The sequence below is a fragment of the Talpa europaea genome, assembly GCF_964194135.1.
Source record: "Talpa europaea genome assembly, chromosome: 4".
Lineage (NCBI taxonomy): Eukaryota > Metazoa > Chordata > Mammalia > Eulipotyphla > Talpidae > Talpa > Talpa europaea.
The window spans coordinates 16,566,110-16,592,081 of record NC_140070.1 but is presented as its reverse complement, the minus strand read 5'-3'; positions in this window follow the sequence as shown (position 1 = coordinate 16,592,081).

Here is a 25,972-nt window from a genome sequence, read left to right as displayed (position 1 = left end):
ATTTACATAATGAAAATGACCAACATCTAGAAATGTTCTTCAGAGAAATGTAGTTGGCACAGATTTATATGGCCACAAATAATATTATTGGTGTTAGAGCAAGACTTACAAACTATCAGAGATATTGAATGCATGTTATAGTATTCATAATTGCATTGACTTTTTCTCAATCAGCCAAGGGAAAAACTGTAGGTAGCTGAAATGTATCCAAAAGGCAGCTGCTTAGACATGTCAGGAAACTAATTAAAAAGTTCCAAGATGAGTATGAAGCTGAGAGGCCAAGCTGAACATGTGAGAACCATGCTGAGTTTGATATGGCATGAATCACTACCAGTTTATTTTCCAGTAAGAAACAGCTCCCTTTATTACAGGGGCAATGACAGCTCACAAGGGGGCACTGGCCACAGAGCAGCTGAAACCTTCCTTCAATGGAAGTGTCCCTGGTGGACACGCAGTGGTGAGATTTTGTGGTAAACATACCACAGATCATCATCATGACAGATAAACTCTGTGGAACCATCTAGTGACAGATTGCTTGTTAATGAATAGCTTGTTAATAAGTAGGACAACTGAGACTTGAATGTAGACGCTGAGTCAAAGGTCAGATCTGTTGATCTGTTTATCTTGAAATGTTTGTCCTTCATAGAGTTACTTCAGGTCCTCCTTAAATAGAGGGGGGAGTATATATGTTTCACATTTGAAGCAGATATTGATAGAGAAGTTTCTTTTCAATCAATCGTGGCATAGGAAAGTACTATATAAAATATAAAATACCCTGACATTTGTATTATCAACCAATGTATATGCTAAATACATAAGCAAAAATGCTTTAAAATATATCTTCTTTAGCCTATCAACATTATAATTACAATGGATAATTTTACTAAGTGGTCTGAGACTTGATGGTATTCCCAGCCAGGAGGTGAATAATGGAAGTAGGATTTTTGTTGAACTTTAATTGGTTGTTAAGCTTAAAGAGTTTTTTGAACTGAAGTTAAATAAGCAATTTCAAACATTTAACTGCAAAATGACCATCAAATTCCACAAGGTCACTGACTGAACTTACCAAAATGCTTTTGGATGTAAATATGCAATGCTGTATAAAGAGACTTCCCATGGCCTTCACAAATTTGAAGGTGTCTAGCTATATAAACATATTAACTCTTGCCTCCATCAGAAAATTAGTCTTTGTTCCTCATGCATTGCTATTTAAAGTAAATACATCATCATCTGACTGACTAGTAAGAGTTTATAAATTTTATCATTTCTTCCATATATATATAAATCTTGGAATGAAGTACATGGATAAAGGAAACTACAAGTAGAAAGCTCTAGAAAGGAGCTACGAACTGGTAAGACAATGCCAGCAGTATAAAGATAAACTTCCAGATGGTAACCGAGACTGTGTGGTGTTCCTTTAAATCCAACTACCTTCTTCTAGTGTATTTATGTATCCTCATTTGCAACGACATATTACGTATACACATTTTGTATACAGTAAGTCCTCACTTATTCTCAGGAGGTTCTTGAAAACTGCAACTTTAAGCAAAAGGACTTATAATGAAAGCATTTTTAAAACAGGGGAAGGAAGAGGACAAGGGAATATGGTGAGGGTTGACAGGTTGCATGGTGGTAGGAGAACTACAGAGTCTTCACCTAAGTGTAATAACAGATTACTGTACAAAAATGAATGATACAAGAAAATAAATAAATAAATTTAGAGGGAAAAAAGAGGCACAAAAAAGTCTTTCCCTCTGTTTGGAAGAAATTATAAAATTTATAAACTCTTACTAGTCAGTCAGATGATGATATATTTACTTTAAATAGCAATGCATGAGGAATCTTAACTTAGACTTCCTCACTTTTTCCCAGCAAATATTAATAAAGATTTAGAAATGAAACTCTTTTAATCATATTTTTAAAAGATTTATTTATTTATATAGGAACCAGTGTACAGGCCAGATGTGTGGGAGGGTGAGAGGAATCACCAGAGACAGAGTGGGGAACAGAATAGGCAGACTGACGAAATACACTGCTGAGGGAAGCAGCGGGCACAGCAGGAGAGGTCTGCTGCGCCATGTGGGTTTCTCCCCAGCTGGCCAGAATTGAATCCGTGCTGCAGAGGCTGCACACAGCTTCACAGTGCAGCGTTCAACCACCATCACCACTAGGGAGGCCCTAGAAATGAAACTCTTTTTAACAAAACATATGTCCCTGCTCACATATAGACAATACAGATAGTATTGAAATGGAAACGACTCTCAGAAGAATTAAATTACTAGTGTATGGCAGATCTATGACCTGAATCTATCTGTGATAGGCTCTAAATACCTGTCCATAATTTCTACTACAGTATTACATCTCTACATAATTATAGCATAGCTTCCTGTTATCATTAACTGGCCAATTATCTTTTATTTATGACTGCTAATATATACAACAGTTCTATATGGTTGTCATGGCTAATTTTGTATTAAATTGTCTAGAATAAAGGTTGCCCACATAACTGATAGACATTATATCTTGGTGTGTCTGTGAGGGTGTTTCTGGAAGAGAATATTAGCCTTGGAATTGGTAGGCTTGCATGAAGAATGCCACCCTTACCATGTTGAGTGGGCATCATCCAATCCTTGAGGGTAGGATGATGAAAGAACATCGTGGATCAAACAACATAAAATCCTTGAGGATTGGATCTGAAAAGAACAGAAAGGCTGAATTTGATGCTTGAGCCAGGATATCCATCTTTTCCTGCCCTCAGACATTGGTTTTCCTGGTTACTGTACCTTTGGACTGAGGCCCAAACATATACTATCTCTCTTCTACCCCATCCCTAGATCTTAGGTTGTAGACTAGGGTTTATTCCACAGTCTCCCCTTGTTTTCAGGACTTCAGATTTGGAAAAGAGCTTTACTCTTTACTTTCTTTGGGACTCCTGCTTGCAGAAGGCACATCATGAAACTCAGTCTTAGTGTGAGCCAATCCCTCAAAATAAGTTTCTTGGTACATCTTTCCCTATAGCCAATGGATCCTGTTTTATGGAGACTAATACAGAGATGGACAGACTTAGTCCATTTTATATCCAAGAAAGCTGACACTAAGAGTTTAAGTAGCTTGGCTAATGTTTTATAGCTATAAAGGCAGAACTTAACCCCGGCTCAGCTGTTCCATTGATTGCATTTTGCCTCTAAGAGAACAAGAACTCAAAGAACTCAAGATCTGAAGAGTTCTCTCCAAGTTTTCAATGAAATTAAAAAGGATAGCATCTTTACAAAGTCGAGTATAATTATATATTTTTCCATTAAACGACTCTACCATGAAAACCGTATCTGTGAAATTATCTGAAAGTTCTATTCTTTTGAAAGCAAATTTCTATTAACCTTGTCAGAATGAATTAAAAACAAAGACTAACTCAGGAAGTGGAAGCTCATTAACACTTGGCTTAGGAAGACTTGAGTAGTCACAGGAAAACCAGAGTCTCCAACATTTCAGCTATTATTCACACTCTGCAACATCCTGCCAAGATTGAGCTAGTTCAAGGGTCATCAGGAGGAGAATACTCATTATTGGAGAGTCTTTTGAATGAAAAAGTTTCACCTTCCAAGTGGTGACACAATTGATAATCAATAGAGACAGGGAGTTAAAGCATAATCACAAAAGGAACCACTTAATATGAGTGATTACCTTTTTTATCTCACAGATAACAATAGAATAGAAGGAACCTAGATTTTACATCAGCAATTTCAATTAAGGAAGTGTTAACAATTGGGAAAAAAATCTCTACACATACATTATTGTTTAAAAATCTTTCAATATAAGATTTGACCTGCTTTAGTTATTATTAGCTTTAGCTCATTATTTAACTTTCATTCTTGAATAATGATGAATGTCAAAGTCCTAAGGTTACTGGGTTGACCAGGAATGTCTGCAATAGTCTTTGTATGCAAAAAGAATTTGTTCAGTGGTGACTTTTGGAATAAGACCTTAAAAAGGCATTAAAAAACTAGGTATAATGGAGACACAGGTAAGTCTTTCTAATCCTCTCTCAATCTTTTTCTGAAGAGGGTAGACATTGGAAATGGTATGTGCATCCTTTATTCCAGCTCATCATTCAGCACATTAAAATAGCAAATGAGGGCCTCCCCTGGTGGCGCAGGTGATTGAGCGCCGTGCTGTGAAGCTGTCCGTAGCCTCTGCAGCGCCGGTTCAATCCCAGCCAGATGGCGAGGGTCCCACATGGAGCAGAAAAACCTCTCCTGTCGTGCCCGCTGCTCCCCTCAGCAGTGTTATTTTGTTGGTCTGCCTGTTCTGTTCCCCATTCTGTCTCTGGTGAATCCTCTCACCCTCCTGCGCATCTGGCCTGTACCCTGGTTCTTGTATAAATAAAATAAATCTCTAAAAAAAAATAGGAAGTGACAGGCAACCAGAGGGAGGAGGAGAGTCTTTTGAATGAAGGCTTCTGAATGAATGGAGGGAGAGGGAGCAGAGGAAGGACAAAAACAAAAAAGGAAGGAACTCAAGGGTCTGTGGTGATGGACTTTGGGTTCTTTGGTGGTGGGTACACTATGGCAACATAGTGGGGGGGGGGATCCTGTACTTCTATTATGGAAATGATGTCCACCAATAATAATTTCTTTAATTTTTTTTTTTAAATCAAGGCAGAAAAAAAAAAACCAGCAAACACCCAGCAACTCAGAATAGGTACGCCCGTGGTCTTCATATTAAGGAGAGCAAGAACTATCCAAGTAAACCATCCTTGAAACTCTTCACAATGTTTCATTGTTATTTTATCTTTAAATTTTTACACTTAACATAAGAATAGAGGTGAGCATTTGTAAAGCTGTATTATTGTTTGTGAATAGGAAAACTCAACCCCAAGTGTTAATTCTACTACTAGAAATTTATAAACTTGCTGCAAAGGCAATAAAAATAATAATAGACTTTTTAAATGTGAAATAAGATAGATTGATTTTCTTGTACTTAAATGAATATTTTGTTTATTGCAAAATGTGATATTAATTATGTATACATTTTTGTTATGTGAATGAAATTTTCTTAGATAATGCATCTGTTTCACTTTTTAAACTGAACACTATATTTTTATGATCCATCCATTGTGTTTTGCATACATTTAATCTGCTGCTTATCGCTGATATATAATATTCTATGATGTGCATACACCACATTGGCACCTACTCTGCCAATCATAGACAACCAAAAATGCCTGCCTATGAGGTATAATCTTTCAGCAACATCCCAGTACATCTGTCATATTCTGCCAAGATACCTCAAAATATAATTTATGATTCATAAGTGTGCCAGAATGTACCCTAGAATGATTCAACTAGTCTATGTTCACATTACTCGAGTATTTCCGGAATCCAAACCATTATTTCTATCCCACTAATTATTACTTTTACTCAGTCCTTGAATTACAAAAGAAATGACCTCCATGTTGGTTTCCCAGAATCCTCTTATCTTTTTCAATTAATTCTCATATCAGTGCCAGCAGGATTATTCACAATGACATATCTGATTGTGATAACTTCTTTTGCTTTCTCTCTTTCTGTGCGTCTTATTTGCCTTCAGAATAGATTCAAAATCTTTATGTATAATTTGTTTCAAACTTTCTCTCTTCCTCATTGTTTATGCCTCACCACTCATAGCCTCTTTTAAACACAGACACACATAAAGAACTATAAGCAAAGTGATTGTAAACCTCCCATATTCATAGTTTGGTAAATATTTATTTAATGATTCTACAATCCAGGCACTATACTAATCATAAAGTATGTCTTGGAGAGCTATTTGGAGACAGCATCTTCTCACAGTGTTTACATTTTGTATTAGGAGACTGATGATAGACAAGTAACCAAAAAAAAAAAAAAAAGACTGTGCAAGGCCATGTATCTCTTTTACATATTTTTGTGACTGCATTATATATATGAGATACTGTCTTCCTACCCTCTTCCTAGAATTATTATTCCTCTCTCTTTCTCTTAGTCCAATTGCAAATTGAATGTTTTCCTCCATCTCTACTGAATTCTTTTTTCTCCAAGTTTCCTAAGTCAGAGACTATAAAAGGAATCATTCTTTTCATTTATGCTCAAAGTATAGTTTATATCCTTAAGGCATTAAATAAATATTTACCAAAGTAATTATTGATAGTTCAAAATATTACATATTAAGAAATAATTGCATAATTTATTATCTATTATATGCTTAATGAAAGGTCCATGCAGGAGGCCGGAATGCAAAAACCCACCAGGCAGCCCACCTGGGAAGAAGAACGCGGAAGCCTGCCTAGAAAATTCAGACAATGAAACTCCCCTGCCCTACAAATCTTTTCATACCCCACAAATTTTTCCCACCTTACGAACCCAGTTTCCCACCTGACATCACCTCACCCTATAAAAGCCTGCCTCCCCCTAGCAATGTGCGTGACTTCACCGACCTCCACTTTGGGTCCGTGAGGTCCGCCAGGGGCGCAATAAATTTTCTCTTCCTTTGAGGAAGCTTGGCCTGGCTCTCCTTTTCTTTACTGCGCCGAAACTTTCACTTAGTATTCCTAAGTATTAGAGTGAATTCATCCAAAACTGAGAAGTTGCTTTCTCTAGAAACTTTATAATCTACTTGCAGAAAAAAGCTAGAGCCTGTGGTTTAATATAAAGAAGATATACTGGGTGTAATAGTATGGGGATATATCATAGATAGTATGGAAAATTGTAGGTTGTAAAAGGCAGAGTAGAATGTAGGTAGTTGGAAAATATATGGAGCACATTTCCAGTATAAGACTGTCTAGAGTTCATTAAATGTGGCATTTGGGAAACACTGAGCTCAATTTAATAAACCTGTACTGAGTGCACAGAGTGTTGTGGACTCGGAGTAAGTGAATAACTAACCAAAGGCTAGTTAATGATAACATTTCAAATTTGGTGGAGAATTCTGTAGAAATGAAGACTCTCCACCATTAAGGATCAAGGTGGTGGGTGACACCTTTGAAAATCAAGAAATAAAGTTCAGCATTATTTGTAGGCGATAGATTTGAAATTGAGGTATTCGATACGGTAAAAGCTGTTCCAGGAAACAGGAACTTGATCATAATGTGTATGAATATTATGGAAGGACAATTAATTTGAGTGATACCACCTCACATTTAGAATGACTATTACCAAAAAGAGAAGAGGTAACAAGTGCTGGCAGGAATATGGAAAAAGGAACTTGTTAAGCACTCTTGGTAGAAATGTAAATTAGTAAAACCACAATGGAAAATAGTATGGAGGATCCCCAGCAAATTAAGAATAGAATTACTACATGGTCTAGAAATTCTGCTTCTAGGTATATGACTGAGAAATTAAATCACTAGCTCATAAAGTTATCTCTTCACCCCTAGGTTCATTGCATCTTTATTCATAATAGCCAAAGAATGAAAACAACTTAAATATCTATTGACAGATGAATGGCTAAAGAAAATGTGACGTGATGTGATGTGTGTGTGTGTGTGTGTGTTGAGCCTTAAAAGAATTTTAGACAACATGCCTTTTAGGTAACATGAATGAAACTTAAGGTCACTGTACTAAGTGAAATAAGTCAGAAAATAACAAATACTTTATAATCTCATTTGCATATGGAATCTAGAAAAAAGTGAACTAATACAATAGGGGTTAGATTTGTGGGTTTGGGGAAATAGATGAAATGGTCAAAGGGTACAAACTTCCAGTTTTAACATAAATAACTTCCGGGGATGTAATATGCAGCATGACAGGAATTCTGTCACCATGGCAGATTAGTAAAGCCATTGCCTCACCTCTTCGTCATGGTTAAACAAAACAACATATATATATTTGAATAACAGTTCCTGAAAAGGGAGGACTGAAAGATCAATACTTTAAAAGAAGAGGGACAGAAAAATGTCAATGAGGGGAGGAAAAATCATGACGTAATTTCACCTGGAACACTAGGGGGGGGTACCATGTTTCCAGAAAGTCAGTGATGTATATTTAAAAGTTATTAAGAGAGTAATTTTAAAATTTCTCATGCATTCAAAAAGTTATAAGTGTGTGAGCTGACAAATACATTAGCTGACTTTATTGTGGTAATAATTTTGCAATGTATACATCTATTGGGTCGTTATACTGTACATAAACTTGCATAATTTTCATGTCCATTAAATCTCAATAAAGCTAGAAAAGAAGTCCAATCCTCTCATTTAAGCTTTATTACATCATTTTATCCCCACCCCTATCCTGCTCTCCACTAAATATTATTTATTTTTAAGTTCCCTTAGGCCATGATTATTTTACTTGTCATAATGAAGTAATTAACTGATTTATCAACATTATTTAAAAAATGAAAAATGTCTTATTAATCTCATGCTTAGAAATCATGTACAAGAACATTAATACTTAGACCATGCTTAAATTACACTTGTTAGGACGTTTAGCTAATGTATCATCTAGAACACACTATTGAATACTCCATGTCACTGGTATGTGTGTGTACTGGTTCCTGACTAAAGACATGGAAAGACTTACTTAGCAAAGGGTCCAGGAAACTTTGGTTGAATAATAGTATTAAAACATTGATTTCACAGGAACACTGGTGGTAAAGTATTGCTACTCTTTTGCGACCTCTAGAGTCATATCGTAGAATAGGAGAATGCCATTTAAGATTATGAATTCATAATGATTTTTCCAATTTTACACATAATATTGACCCCATATTTATGACAAAGTTTTCATCTTCCAGTAAGGCTTGCTTTCTATGATGTTAATCTTTAACTAAATGTATCATCTAAATAATAAAAGCTGAAAATACCATCAAAGAAATTATATATATATTTTTTAAATATTTATTTATTTATTTATACAAGCACTGGGTACAGTCAGAAGCGTGGGAGCGTTGAGAGAATTCACCAGAGCCAGAGCAGGGAACAGAACAGGCAGATCGACAAAAATACACTGCTGAGGGGAGCCAAGGGTGGCAGGAGAGGTCTGCGCTCCATGTGGGACCCTTGCCGATGGCTGGGGATCGAACCGGTGCTGCAGAGGCTGCAGGCATTTTCGCAGCCTAGCGCTCAACCGCTGCGCCACCAGGGGAGGCCCAGTAATTATAAAAAAGAACAATAAAAACTGGTGTCTTTAGTAATTTAGTTGATGTTAAGGAGACTGATGAAACTATGGAAATATTGTGGACAAAATGAAGTGATGAAGGAAGGGCTACGTGTGAAAAAAAATTGGAACATAATAGATATTACAGGTGTAAAGTGTCACAGACAAGAAATACTTAGGAAGCTCACACATATGTAAAGACAGAAGAGAAGCAGCCAGTAGAGAGAACATGATGTGAGATTCTGGAAAGGTAGGGGTTAAAACCTAAGAAACGTGGCTATAGAAAATCTATGTGGAATGAGATCTAGAGAAAAGTACAGAAGTAATTAGTTTTCTAGAATAGGGTAGACAAAATTTCCACATAGAGTCATAGATAGCAAGGTAGAGAAATATGAAACAAAGGTGGAGATAAAGCACTTTTTTCTTTGAAGAATCTGATAAAATTATGTAGTAATTTGGGGGAAAGCTCTGGAAAAAGCCCTTTGCTTGCTAAGTTTGAAAATAACAAATTAAAAATCTGTTAAGGGAGGGGGCTGGTTTAATATGGAATGAAGGTATTTAAAAAAAATCAAGTGTAATTGGATTTGATGTTTCATCAACAGTAATTTTGTGGTCTGGTCATAGAATGAAGTAAAAGATGGAGCACATCTACAAGTGGAATTAGAACATGTACCATTGAAGCTAAATGACTATAATTATCTGCTCTCTCTCCAACTGCCTATGTGAAGTTGAAATCCAATAAATGGGACATTGATTACCTTAATGTATTAATAATAAATTCAGTGTCAACTGATTTTTAATCAGATTCTCCAACAGTTTAAGGTATTAGGAGATAAGCGATGTACTTCACACAAGGAGTGATTCAGATCCCTGAAGGACCTGCTTTGTAAATGTTTGTGATTGTGCTAATTACACTGGAATTGCATTGGGTTTTGATATTAATTTTAATGGACACAGAGGCTAATTCCCCAAGGAACTTTGATTTTTCTTTCAGCTCTCTGATACTAAGAAAAAGTTGAATAGATCAGAACCATTAATTCACTTTCTAAACTTGTTTCATGGGATTGATTAATTATTGGAGGCATTTGACTGACCAAGCAGCTAAAACAAATGACAAAATAACTTCATCCACATTTCAGTTTTGTCAGGAAAACTGCTTTATATATCTTTTAGTTCCTTTTTTTGTTTTTGAAATGTTTCTTGGCATATAGTAGGTGTTCATCAATATTTGTATTATGAAGAAATACCTCTCAAGCCAATTTTTTGGCTAGTTTTCCATAACACAATTACTTTATAGTTTCTAGTTTCTCATTTTGATTTGTTTGCAGTGTGGTTTATAAATAATCCAGAAGCAATTAAGGTGTATGGGTTTCTGGCAATGACATTTTATATTAATTTGTACATTCTGTGATAGTTAAATTAACAACAGTATTTTCCTGTGCAAAAAAATTGTGACCTCTAGTGGAACTTATCTCCGATGTTGTCATATATCATGGGAAGCTATAATTAATTTTCTATCTTTATCGGTCACAAAACAATTCTGTCTTAGCCGAATTAGCAATTTTTAAGTAACTTTCAAGTCCAATAATTTAAGCACAGTAGTCTTGCTTCTGCTTGCTTTTCATGACGACTTGTGCTAAGAAAAATAATCTAGAAATACATGTTACCTTGAGAGGCAGTGTGGTAACCTTGTCTATTCATTTTCTACAGAATTTCTTGTATGCGGGACTAAATTTGAATGCTTATAGGAGAAAAACAATTAAGTACATTCAGCTGCTTTCTGTAAGCTAACATTTTATTTTTGAATAAAATGACGTCTTTGTATTAAAATTAAAATGACGTCTATGGTATTACCAAGCCAAATAGTATTTAGATGGAAAACATGTCCTGGTTAAATATCTCATTTATCTAATGTTTACAAAGTAACCTTTTAAATGGCTCTTTGGATGTATACATACATGTTAAATTTGGTTAACATTTTCAAAAATGAAATGCTGATCTTTATCTCTAAAAAGTGTTATTCTCAGTGATTCCATCTCACTTAAATACAACTCCATCTTCCCAGTATCAAAAACACTGAAGATATCCTTGATTCTTTTCCTATTTGTTCACACTAGTCATTCAAAATATCAGCCAATTCTGTGGACTATAATGTGGCAATTATCTAATAGTAGACCTTGCCACATTACCTTCCTGGCTATCATCCACATTTTCTCTCACTTGCGTTACGAACCACGGCTTCATAACTAGGCTCTCTAACTCTATCTTTATTCCACTTTCTACCTACACCTGTTCTCAGAGGATCCTCCAAAAATGCAAGTTACTTACTGTCACTCAATTGCTAAAAGGCCTCCCCATGTAACAAAATCAAATCCCAAATTCTTCAACTGGCTCCAAGACCTGGCCTGGCAGTCCACTTTGGTCTAGAAGCAATCTGCAGCACAGTGTTCAAAATTCATGAAGCCTAATGCATCTACTTTTCTTTTGTTGTTTTTGCTTTTGTGTCAAATTTATGAAAACAGGCTAAGGCACATGTACTCCTATGTTTTCATTTAAGGGGCTCAGAGTTGAACTCTTACATTTAAAGGGTTTTTTTAATTTATTTTTTTAATTAATTAATTTATTTATTTTTAATGATTGATTGATTTATACATACATGCATACAAGCACTGGGTACAGTCAGAAGCGTGGGAGGGTGAGAGAATTCACCAGAGCCAGAGCGGGGAGCAGAACAGGCAGAAGGACCGAAGTACACTGCTGAGGGGAGCAGCGGGCGGCAGGAGAGGTCTGCGCGCCATGTGGGACCCTCCTCTGGTGGCCGGGGAGCAGCCGGGGATCGAACCGGCGCTGCAGAGGCTGCGGGCAGCTTCGCAACCCAGCGCTCAACCGCTGCGCCACCGGGGAGGCCCTTGAACTCTTACATTTAGTTCTGATTCTCTTTGATTAAATTTTTGTATAACACGAATTTGTATAGAGTGAAAAGGTACAACTTCATTCTACTGCCTTTGGATACCCAATTGCATTATTATATGTTTTCATTTGTCAAAAGTTATTATTATTTTGTAACACAGCTTGATATATACTATGGTTATATAAAATATAATGGAGACAGGGCCTCCCCTGGTGGCACAGCGGTTGAGTGCTGGGCTGCGAAGCTGCCCGCAGACTCTGCAGCACCAGGTTGATCCCCGGCCACTGGCGAGGGTCCCACATGGTGCGCAGACCTCTCCTGCCGCCCGCTTCTCCCCTTAGCAGTGTATCTCATCTGTCTGCCTGTTCTGCTCCCCGCTCTGGCTCTGGTGAATTCTCTCACCCTCCCGTGCTTCTGACTGTACCCAGTGCTTGTATAAATAAATAAATAAATCTTAAAAAAAAAAGATAAGAATTTAAAAAAATATATAATGGAGAAAATTATAACTTATGATGGAGTAATTAGAGAAAATGGGATGGTTTGTGAACGGAGTTTTGAAAAGGGGTGATGTTGTCAAGTACCAAAAAAATGTGGGAAGGCTTCCCCTGGTGGTGCAGTGGTTGAGAGCAGGGCTGTGAAGCTGCCTGCAGCCTCTGCAGTGCCAGTTTGATCCCTGGCCGCTGGCGAGGGTCCCACATGGCACGACAGACCTCTCCTGCTCCCCTCAGCAGTCTATTTCGTCAGTCTGCCTGTTCTGTTCTCCGCTCTGGCTCTGGTGAATTCTCTCACCCTCCAGCACTTCTTTTTTTTTTTTTTTTTTTTTAAAGATTTATTGTTATTTATTTATACAAGCACTGGGTATAGTCAGAAGCGCGGGAGGGTGAGAGAATTCACCAGAGCCAGAGCGGGGAGCAGAGCAGGCAGAAGGACCGAAGTACACTGCTGAGGGGAGCAGCGGGCGGCAGGAGGAGTCTGCGCGCCATGTGGGATCCTCCTCCAGTGGCCGGGGAGCAGCCGGGGATCGAACTGGCGCTCCAGAGGCCGCGGGCAGCTTCGCAACCCAGCGCTCAACCGCTGCGCCACCGGGGAGGCCCCCTCCAGCACTTCTGACTGTACCCAGTGCTTGCATAAATAAATAAATGAATCTTTAAAAAAAATCATAAAAAAATATGGGAGAAATTATAATACACTGAAGGGAGATTTATTAATGAGCAAAAACAAAGAATGTGAATTTATGATTATTTTATGAACTGAAATTTATAAGAATATTTTGTAGTGTGAGGATCTTGGAGTGCAGAGGTCACAAGTAATACTAACAAGTGGATAGTACCTTTAAGAGAAGCACCCTGTAATCATAACCAGATGATAAAGTCCTCCAATGCCCTGGAGGATTAAAGGAATAGATTGTGTTCTTTTTACATTTAATTGCAATATTTCCTTTCATTAATTCACCCCCTTTTCTTTTTAATTTTTGTATAGAAAAACTAGGGTATAGGTTAGAGGTATGGGGGCTGAGAGGATTCACCAGAGACAGAGTGGGGAGTAGAACAGGTGGATCTATCAAAATACAATGCTGAAGGGAACAGCGGGTGAGACAAAAGAGGTCTGTTGTGCCATATGTGGGTCAGCTCCCTGGCCAGGGATCGACCTCAGGCCACGTAGTGACAGCCCTGAGACATAACGCACGGGCCACCAGAGAGGTGGCCAAATTCACCTCTTTTTCAATATACATAAAAAATAACTAACCATTCAATAGCAATGTATTTCAGCAGATCTGCCTGTTCTGCTCCCCACTCCACATCAGTATGGAGTTGCTTCCACATAGTACCCTAAAGAGATGGTTCCTCTTCCTGTGTTCTCAGAGTTTCCTGACTGACTGTATCTTTATATTAATGTTTCTTTATATAAATAAGATTTATCAATTCTTATATGCCTGTGTAACTACTGTCACATATGTCAAGTTGTACTGTCATTTGTTAATAGTCACTTTGAAACTTCATGATGTGTATAAACTGTGGCATGTTTACTTAATAAATAAAATGGAAATGTCTTTAGAGATTTCACAACTGTCAAATATTGCATCTCTCTTGGGGGAAGTTTAGTTTGCTGGTATTTTATCTCAGTTCCAAATGTCATTTCCTTGGACATTACTACTACTTAAATATATAAACTTTTAAAGCCTGCTTTAAAATCACCGCAAAATGGAAGATGTATATTTTAAAACTAAGTTTTGACAGTAAATTTCCAATATCTGACATGTTTCTGTGCAAGTGTAATGGCTAAATTTTTTATTATCCACTCTAGACCATATCACACTTTAGTCTAAGCTTAGGTTCAAATATGTGAGGAGAAGGCAAACCACCCCCCTCCAAACAAACAAACAAAGAAAAAAACAAACAAAACTCCCTCACAAATATATTTCCAAGAGGCACTGGGTAACTTTGGAGAAGTGTGAATTAGAAACACTAAGCTGGCTTCAGCAACAAAATATTGACACCACTCAATAAAGAAGACAAAAAAGAAAAGGAAGTGTATTGAAAATAATCAATCCCTACTGCCTCCTTCTGTGACTTGGAAGAACGTTGTTTGACGAGCGATCATCCAGATGTTGGTTATCAGTGGACAGGTGTTAATCACCTTTTTACTCACAAAGTAAAAGTGAGGTCACCCTCTCCTTGCCTGTTATGTGAAGTCTCCCCATGCTCTCTTCTTCATGACACAGGTGTCTTGGAAAAGCTATAATGTGCTCCACCTCATTTTGCTATACAATCTACAGTCATGTAAGTTCTCCATATTGTGCCATTGAATTTTGGTGTTTTCTCCTAAAGAATATTCAAAAGTGGTGTGAAAATACACTATCAGGAATATAAGAATATATCACCAGGACACCCTAAAAATTGGTGGTTTTAAAAGAAGACCATCAAAAAAGAGGGAAAAAAATGACAGACGTAAGTGTTATAGACTGAATGTGGAAGTGCTAATTCCCATTGTGACGGTGCTTGGAAATGGGCTTTGTGAAGAATGTAAGTTCAGATGCCATCATGGGAGTGGGCCCCCCAATGGGAAAGGTGTCCTTGGAAGAGAAAGAAGAGACAAGACATCTCTCTCTGTTCATGAGCAAGTACCAAGGAAAGGTGATTGAACACAGAGCAGGAGGGTGGTTATCCACAAGCCAGGATGAAGGCTCTATCCAGAACCTTAATCTGCCTTCACTTTGATCTTACACTGCCCAGCCTCCAGAACTGTAGAAAATAAATTTCTGTTCTTTCAGCTACTCAGTCAATGGTATTTTGTTAATCAACCCAGGCAGATTAAAACAGTCAGAAACTCAGACCTAACCCCCCCCCAAAAAAAGTTGAAAGAATGGCAGAGAGGGAAATAATGATGGTGAGTAAAATCTTTTCATTTTATTATTAATGGCCAAATAACTTACCAGAATAATATTAATAAAAAAGTATTGAGTGATCATAGCATTTTACAGGTGAAATGAATAACAGGAACATTATGAGATGGGAAGGAAGAATAGTGAATATTCTAAGAAAACTGTTCTACTACTGAAGTGAGGCAGAATAAGGTTATTTGAAAGTGGAATGGAGCAGTTAAAGATGTATATTGCAAGGCCTCCCTGGTGGCACAGGGGTTAAAGTCTCAGTGCTATCAAGCTATTGCCAGCCACTGCAGCATGCGTTTGATTCCTGGCCAAGGAGCTAACCCACATGCACAGCAAGCAGACCTCTCCTGTCTTGCCTGCTGCTCCCCTCAGCAGTGTATTTCAGTAGATCTGCCTATTCTGCTCCCCACTGATTCTGGTGAATCCTCTCAACCCCTGCACCTCTGGCCTACACCCCAGTTTTTGTAAGCACAAGTAAATTAAAACAAATCTTTAAGGGGCCTCCCTGGTGGTGCAGCAGGTTGAGCGCAGCGCTGTGAAGCTGTCCGCAGCCTCTGCAGTGCCAGTTCAATTCCTGGCCAGCCAGGGAGAAACCCACATGGTGTGGCAGACCTCTCCTGCCTAGCCCACTGCTCCCCTCAGCAGTGTATTTTGGTCCTTCTGCCTGTTCTGCACCCTGCTCTGTCTCTGGTGAATTCTCTCACCCTCCCATGCCTCTGGCCTGTACCCCAGTGCTTGTATAAATAAATAAATCTTAAAAAAAAAATCTTTAAAAAATAAATATTGTAAATTCTAGAACAACCACAAAATATTAAGAAATTAGTAAATATTTTAAGAGAAGTAAATGGAATCATGTAAAATAATAATCTGAAAACCCAAGAAGGCAGAATAAAGAGTGTACTTAGAACAAATAAAGAACTATTCAATGAATAGGACATAGTTACATACATGATGGACAGTACACAGCTATCTCATGACTACTTTAACTGTCAATGGCCTAAGGCTACCAATAAAAAACAAAACAGCAGTAGTGGAAGCAAATATATCTAAAACTTTTGGGAACCTCTTTTTGGCTTCCAGAGGTCCAGACTTGGACTTAAGAACCAAGTCTTCAATGAATGCTTGGTTCTTAATTATTTTCCAATTCTTTCTCTCTGGTCTTTTCAAAAATTAATTTGTGAATCCTTCAGTGATATGATTCCAATAGTTTCCTCTTTTATTTAAGTTACCTAAGGTCTATCTCTATATCCTCCATGCCAATTCATATTTGAAATAGGGTTTTTAGTTATCCTGTCTGATAAAGACAAGTTTACATTTGTGACACCTAAGTGATATTATTATCTCCATGAATAAAATCTGAATTTAGTAATACATGTTAGAACATGCCTTATTTTAAACATGTTTCTGAAATGAAGTATCATAATTGGGGATCAAATTAACTTTATGGTGGAGGACCATGGTGCTCTGATGGTGGATGTGGTGTGGTAACAGCGCCTGAATGGGGAGAGCCTACACATCTAAATTGTAAATCAATCAATCAATATTGTAAATCAATATTACCTCAATAGAAAATTTGCTGGAGCATAAATAATTATTTGGTCATAAAATCTGATCTTTCAGTGATACCTGCAATTATTTTCCCTATGGGATTACATTATCACTCACTCTCTCTTTTGATGGTGGAAAGCATTGCTAGCCAGAATGGAAATTAGATGGAACACAAATCTTTTAAGAGGTGAGTTAAACAACCTGTAAAAATAACAGTAGCAAATTGACAGACATTTATTGTTGGAACCCATTCATTAATCACTTAGCAAATGATGTCAGCAAAACAACTCAAAAACTCTTTCATAGAATGCAACAAACTCATGCAATAAATGCATTAAAATGCAAATATAAAACAAATAAAACCTAATACTTCACAAGAAGGCATATGAGAAGAGATCATAGTAAATTGTTAGTAAGAGACAGTAAATTGATGTTAAATGAAACTGGTTCATTTTAATCACACATATGATGCTGCCTATAGTAATGACAAAGCTTGAATATTAATAGATTGAATGTTTATAGTTAAACATGATGAAACCTTAGAATAATTATAATTTAATAGGTTGTCAGTTTGTTGAAACTAGTGGCCATTTAAAGTGAAGTAACACATCCTTTTTTCTCATTAAGATCTTGTTGACCTGTGTTAACAGCTCAGTACAAAGCAGGCAGTTTGAATCAATTTGACTGATTATTGTTGCTACAAAACTAAGGATATAATTTTATAGTTGCTTCTGTTCCCAACTTATAATCAAAGGAAAAGTCCACTTCAAAGATTATGGGACAGCAGCTTTATTCTCTGATTAAAATTGTAGATTTACAAGTTTATAGATTTTAAATGAAGCTGTTTACATTCAAACAGATATTTTTCTGAACCAAATTAACATTGGTACAAACATGGATGATTAGTCTAGCGGTTATTTGAGGACTTTAAGAAAATTGTTAATGCTTCTTTCTAATATTGTGTTAAAAGGATAATTATCAGATTGCAGGAAGCAATAAAAAAAAGGTTCTTCCTGGAGACCTTGAGTTTTTGAGGGCTGTTCTTTTTTATAATTTACTTTAATATGGGTGGACTCTGTGCTAACAGTCAAATGACCTTGACATATTAATGAAACTTATACATAATATAATTGAAATAGTATATTTGACTATTTTGTAAAAATGTTATTTGAAGAGAGATCTTTAAAAAATATATTTTCTATTTTTATAGAGAAATATAAAAGGGTGCTTCTTCATTTTCAGAGACTGAATCATGTGGCTGCTTATCATTTAATCACTATAATCTTTTTTTATAATTATAACCTAGAAAGCACATAAATACATTTCCAGGTTCCGAAGCTTTTGAGAAAAAGAGAGCATGTAGATTATAATTCGACTCTTGCCAACCAGTACTTCATTTCCTGAGACTTCTGAACTAATAAGAGAGTTAGACAAATTTGTATCCTATTACTTCCCTTTCTAGATTACAAACTGGGTATTTAATAAGTTATTGTGTTTTATAATTCCAATTGTTTGTTATTGTGATTTCTTCTTACAATAATAGGATATAACATATACAAATACAAAAATCAGAACTTTCTGCATTTTCCATTTTATCTTTTTTTCCCAATTTTATTATTTTATGGAGGTAACACTGATTTGTAATACAGTATATGATTCAGGGGTATAGGATCGCACCTCTTCAGATGTTTGTTACCACACCACACCCTCCACTCAGGTTCCCATAGTGCATTGTGTCACTTCCTCACTTTTTTCTCCCCCTCTCTCTTCTCTGCTGGTCGCCTCAATTCTATAGTCAAATTTCTTGGGTTTGTATTGATTTGGTTTTATCTGACCCTTTGTTTCTATATATTTCACAGATAAGTGTCACTATCCCAGTCTTTTTCTTTCTAGTTTACTCCCTGAGCATTATCCTCTCCAGTTCCATCCCTGCTACTGCAAATGGCAAGAGTTCAACTATTTTTCGTAGCTGAGTAGCTTCTGCTTCCTATATATACTACATTTGCCATCTAAACATACTTCCATATCATTTACTTTTCATTTTGTATTTTATCTTAACGTTTATTTGTAACTTTCTTTTTCTCTACCTCTTATTTTGGTTTTGTAACATTCTGGAATCAAGCCAACTTAATAAACATAACAACAATTCACACTATATATAAACTGAGGTTTTGTTTTTCCTGAATAAATTTAACATCAACTGACAAGTGTTATAAAATTTCTCTCCAATTAGCTTTTTGGAGGAGTTACCTTATAGTCTTTCTGTTTTGTTTTTTTTTTAATATCTGATCTTTTTTAGAGACTATGAAAATTAATACTTCATTAATTTGATATATGTTATGGAAGAAAGTATTTTATCAATATAGATTTCCAGTTCTTGATTATAATAGCACATTATCATTTTTTTTTGAATTGGCTTCTTTTTGTCAACATAATATTTTGAAGTTTTGTCCATATCGTTTTGTGTGTCAGTAGATAATTTTTTCTTGTTGTGTAGTACTCCATGGCATGGTTTTGCTAGAATTTGCAAAACATTAACCCATTGGACATTTGGATTGTTTTGGCAATTATGAATACAGTTGCTAAAAAGGTACAAGATTTTTATAGACAATTTTTATTCTTAGGAGAATTGCTAGATCAGAACATAAAGAAAGTTACTTTATAGAAACTGTCCAATAGCCATCCAAAGTGGTAATAATTTTTGCACTACCATCAGGAATAAATGAGAATTTGGTCTATTTCTTGACAATAGTTTCTGTTCTAAGTTGTTTTAATTTTAGTCACTTTAGTAGGTAGGAAACCGTATGAATTGCATCTCTCTGTAGTTTTAATTTACATTTCTGTGATGAATCATTCTGTACAAATTTTCACTTGAGTTTTATTTATTTTTTTAAGATTTATTTATTTATTTATACAAGCACTGGGTACAGTCAGAAGCACAGGAGGGTGAGAGAATTCACCAGAGCCAGAGAGGGAAGCAGAACAGGCAGCAGGACTGAAGTACACTGCCTAGGGGAGCAGCGGGTGGCAGGAGAGGTCTGCACGCTCAGTGGGACCCTCACCCGGCTGCTGGGGATTGAACTGGCACTGCAGAGGCTGCGGGCAGCTTCACAACCTAGCGCTCAACCGCTGTGCCACCCGGGAGGCCCTCACTTGAGTTTTAAATTCAGGTCTCAGTATTACCAGTTCATGTCCTTTGTTCATTATTATTGATTGTTTTTCTTATTATTATGATTTTCAGGATAATATATAAATTATATATTATTGATAAATAACAATATAATTACAAAACTAAATTTTTATAAAAATCGCAAAAAATAACATATGTATGTTTTCTAGCTTCAACTTTACATTTCTCTGTTTTCAGTTATATGTATATAACAATCCCTCTGATAGCTATAAACATCTAAAAGTTTCTTTTTCAGATAAATCGCTCCTTTCATTTATCTGTGGAGATACTGTGTTCCTATCTTGGTCTTTCCTTTAATCATGGAAATTTTTTGAAGAGGAGACAAAATAAATTTTCAGCATTACCCCACTGAAATCAATCTTGGTCCCTTTCTCCAAAATAGAATAGTAAAAGTCTTCCAATTGCCAAACCCAACAGAAAACTTAGAGTTTAAATTTATTTGACTTTTGAAAGTTTTCAACACCTGAATATTTTTAAAGTTTTTTCTTGGCTTGTTTAGATGATTACACTGTCACTTGGTACTCTTTCCTGTCTGACTTGTGTTTTTGTTCTCTTTGTGAGACATTCTTTAATGATGGTATTATTTAGTTTCTAACTCTGCCTCCCTACACTCTACAAATTAACCCTGGGCATATCACCTGAGTATTTGGGCTTAGATCCCAAATAAACTAAAGACACACACACCCTCAGAAACAGCTCCAGTGTCTTTCCTGAGCTTCAGAAGGACAGTCCTACTTTTTCCCTGAGCATCTTCCTCTAAATGTTTAGAGGAATGTTTAATATACATTTAAATGTTTAATATACATCTTAAATTCAATAAACTTATGGTCACATTACAAGTTTACTTACCCTATCTCCATGCCCCTTCCTTTAGGTTTTCAATATTTTTTCCTAAAATCTTCCATTCTGTCCATCTATAATCCTGTTCCCACATTTATTTATAATTTCTCGTAATTCAGTTTTTCTAAAATAAAAAAAACTGATCATGTGAACCCTGTTCCTTATTTTTTCAGTAGATTAAGAAAAATTTGTCTCATAAAACAGCATAAAGTTTTTATAACCTCCCTATTCTTATGTTATATTTGGGAAACAGATTAGTGGACCACAGCAGTTTTCCAGTTCTCAATTCAGAGATTAATTTCTAATATTTAAGTCTTATGACTATGAAGTAACTTTTAGGGTTCAGCCTACTGGATGGAGGACTCTGTCACTTGTATTATTTAATCATATTTTGTAGGATGCACATCTCCCACTTGGTTGCTCAGGCGGTAGGGAGTAGTAATGAAACATATTTGTCATAGTTTTACTTTTCATTTCAAATCTTCAAGTAGCTCTTTAGAACAATGGTCTAAACTATAATGACTCAATTTTGGAAAGCATTTATATACTAATTTAAAGTAATTGGAATTGAAGTGCTTTACAATTTCTAAATGAAAATGAATGGTTAGACCACTTCATATAAAATAATATTAACTATTACTTTTGGGAAAATCTAGCAAATATGCTTTCATACCATAGCTCTACAATTATATATATTTTCATTTATCTTTGTTACTTTGTTTTGATTAGAGTTATTTTAAATATGGCAATAATTCATTTGAATATCAATCATTATAATTTAAAAGCCTAACTTACCCAGAGGAGACACAGTGGGTCAGTGGGCACCAAAAATGCCCAACTTTATATTGTTAGAAAAATAAAAGTCTAAACCACGCCTATATAATAGCCTATATCAAAAAGACTTGGACAGCAAATGATGGTGAGAATGTGGAGAAAATGGATCTCAGACAGTGTTAATGGGAATATAAACTGGTATAGCCTCTCTGGAACCTGGCATAAAGGGGTTCCTGTAAAACTAAAAATAGAAATACCATATAACCCAGCAATTCTACTCCTAGATATTTATCTGAACAATATGAAAACACTAATTGGAAAAGATATATGCACTCCCATGTTCTCAGTAATATTCACAATAGCCAAACCACGGAAATAACCTAAATGCCTATGGATGGATGACTGGATAAAGAAGTAACATAAATACTAAATGGAATATTACAAAGCTATTTTAAAAAGACAGGGGAGGGAAGAGCACAAGTACTCTATGGTGATGGTTTGCATATGCTAGGGTGGTGGGAATACTAGGGGGACCGCACTTTGGGAGAGAGGTCAAATATTGTACAAAAATGAACAATGATATAAGAAAATAAATGAACTTAAAAATAAAAAAAGATGAAACTTTGCTTTTTTGTGACAACATAGCTGGAACTACGATGAGTGAAATAAGAGAGAATGAAAAAGAAAATGAAAGACAATTATTAGATGGTCTCTTTCACAGTAGAATATAAATACCAGTTGCAATTGAAATGAATTAACAAAAATAACTCCTTAGATTCTGAAAAATACAACAGTTGTCAGAGATGAAGAAGAAGCAAAGTGGGAGGAGTGGGTAGAGGGGATCAGTTTGGTAGGGTGAATGGCACTTAAACTTTGTTGATAGTGTAGTGAGGCATCTACACACATAGAGACGTGAAGCTGTGCTCTTGAACTTTATGTAGCTTGTAAAAGAATGGTAAACCAATGCAATTTTATAAATCAACAAGTAATGCTAAATGGCATGACAGAAAACAATAAAGTTACTGCATAAACATGGCAGTTTTGTAAAGCATCAGTTTTACTATAAAAGTTGTAAAAATGTCATATAACATGTTTAACAATTTACTCTATTAGAATGGGACATTAAAATTCATTCAAAAATCCCAGAGTGAGAACTTAAAGAAATTTCTTACTGGTATTCAGAAATTCAAACCACACACTAAGACCTGGTACACATATTGACTATCTCTGATATTGAATTTATTTCAAGTGAAAACATTTGAAATAGGCTGTTTACTGTAAATAAGTTCTTCCACTCTTTGCTCAAGAATATTATTAAGTTGCATTTTTTAAACCTGATGGGGAATATAATAAAAAGTAATGGACAATTTTGTAATATTATATTCTAATTTTAGATTTAGCTTTGAATCCAGAGAAAGAGATTCCATTAATTTGTATCTTTTAACTACTTTTCATCAGGAGAAAGAAAAATTGAATTTCTGGCCAATGACTTTTCATTTATGTCTTATTCACTAAGTAATCTAAGCTATTTGATACATATATCCTCCCTGCAACTTCTTTAAAATTTAGTTTTCTAGTCTTTACAGGTGTAATTTTGGCAATGGAAACTTTTATTTGAACCACAATTATCTATTTTTAATTGGTAGAAAATTATTTTTCAAGTTAATTGCAAGTGCTTCCATGGTCACATGTGTTCTTTAGTTCTATTTTAATCCATATTTTTCTTCAGAAATTGACAAGTATCCTTATTGTATGTCAGAGTTAGTAAAGAACTTTTAAAACAATTAGAATTTCTCGGTTTTCTCTTATCTAAATAGCTCTAATCATGTAAGTCATTTTTTTAAAATTTAGTTAACACTGCTTTACAATACTGTATATAATTTAGTTATGTCATTTTATATTTGAAGTCTTTTTAATCTCTTTAATGATCCAATTTATTCTCCTTTATGTGTTTTAGATTTACAAATAAGCACTTTATTATAGCACCTGTGTTTCTCAGGGTAGATTAAAGTTTACTAAGATTTTTCTTCTTCGATATCATGTGTAAAAAAATGATTAAATTCGTGCTTCCAGTACAGAATAGTTACACTCTAATAGTTCTCTATATTCATTTTTATTTATTTTAATGGACTTTGCCTCATCTATGGTTCTTAAAATGCTCCATTTGTAAATTGGCTTAAAGCAATTTAGATTGCTATAGTAGAGTTACTTTACTCAGTTCCAAATTAAAGTACTGGGGAAAAAAGGAATCTCTAGAAATTTTAAATTGCTTTACTCTGAACCTGGCATTTAAAAATAATTGCCACATTTTCAATTTTTTTTTTAAATTATTCAGGCTATATGTGGCTGAGCTCATTGATCTGTTAAAATACAAAGAAAAATACATTAGTTCTAATTATGACAAAGGTTTAAAGTAATAAAAATTGCCTAACTTGGGTAAAATCAGGTGTTTAGTGTGTCTAGTTTAGTTCAATAGACTGAAATGCTTTAAAAGATTTCCATTTAACTAATCTTGTTTTGACTAGAAGTCATTGGTGGTTTATCATTCAAACTGTTGACGCAAAAATAGAAATGCAGCCAATGGCCTCCCCGTTGGCGCAAGGGGTTGGGACACAGCCTATGAAGCTATCTGCAGCCACTGTGGCAGGAGTTCAATTCCTGGCCAGGGAGCTACCCACATGGCACAGCACACCTCTCCTGTCTCTCCCGCTGTTTCCCTCAGCAGTGCATTTCGGTCAATTTGCCTGTTCTGTTCCCCACTCTGTCTCTGGTAGATCCTATCACCCCCCACACCTCTGGCCTGCACCCCAGTTATTTTATGCATATATAAGTAAATCTTAAAAAATGTAGCCATGTTTTAGAGGAATTTCAACACCGAGTTAAATGAGATACAGAACTTATTCAAGCCTTAGAAAGTCAGCTTTAAAAACAACTGTTATCTACTCAGGTGGGTCCAGATCTCAATACCAAATAAGCAGTAAAATAACAGCTGCTTCCTTTATTCAGCAAATTGGAGAAAGCTCTCATTTTTAATTCACTAAAAAGAAAGCTAAAAACAAACTAAAACTATTTCAGCAGTCCAAGAATTTCCCACAGGCATGTGATTTTCTGAAAGCTCATATAATGGAATTATATTTCCCTTTAAAAATACGCGTATCTTCATTAGGAAAGGACCAGAATACCATAAAATCTTATGTATAATGTTCAGTAATAACCTTTAAATTATAAATATTACCCTGGTTAGTGAATGCATATTTCCATTTCCTTTGAAATCTTCATTTCACAGGGAAAGCTGGTTATGAATGTTTCCCTTTCCATATTATAATTTCATCCATATGGCTTGCATGCTTTTTCATGTGTCAAAATTCTCTCTTTATATTTGGATTTTCTTTTAAGAGTTTTGATAATACCATTCATGAACTACCTACTGCCAATTCTTACATTTTTTGAAACTTAATATGTATGCAGGGGTAGAAATAAGTGCCAAAGCTGAAATGAAAGAACACAAAGTTCTAGAAATAAATGTTTGAAATGCAAAGCAGTCTGGTCCTTTAATCAAACATTTATTAAGTGCCAACATGGGTCGGTTCTCAGTGGGACTTTAGATCATAGTGCTTGTGATAGTTTCCATGAGAGGAAATGAGGATTATTCAGGTGCCATCAGTCCATTCACCTTTGACTTTTAAAATCACATCTTATTCTGAATTTAATATTATACTTCAAAAAAAAAACATTTTTTTTTGTTTTGGGTATTTTTAACATGTTGGAAGTGATCAAAACAACCAAATAACAAATCTGTAATTTTGATATGAATTTTCATGGGAACTTAATTAATTGCATACTTTTGTTTTTTAAATGTAGAGAAACTGCTGGAAATAGTGTTCAAATTGAAGACTTAAATTCTACTTGTTTTTACATCTTGAACTAAGGAGATGGACTCAATTACTCTGTTATAAGACAAGAACATTGATTAAATATAGGTATTTGTAAAATATCTTTCCTGCTCCATGATTATGCTGCTTAAAATAGGTTGTTGTTTTTCCATTAATTAGAAAAAAGATCTTTGGACTTATCTACTTAGTTAAGTAGGTAACTGGAAAAATTATGTAGTAAACACGAGGAAGAGAAAGTTAAATCTTGTGTGTGTGTGTGTGTTTGTGTGTGTAAAAGAAATGGGGTATTGGCCAGAAGTGCGGGGTTGAGGATTCACC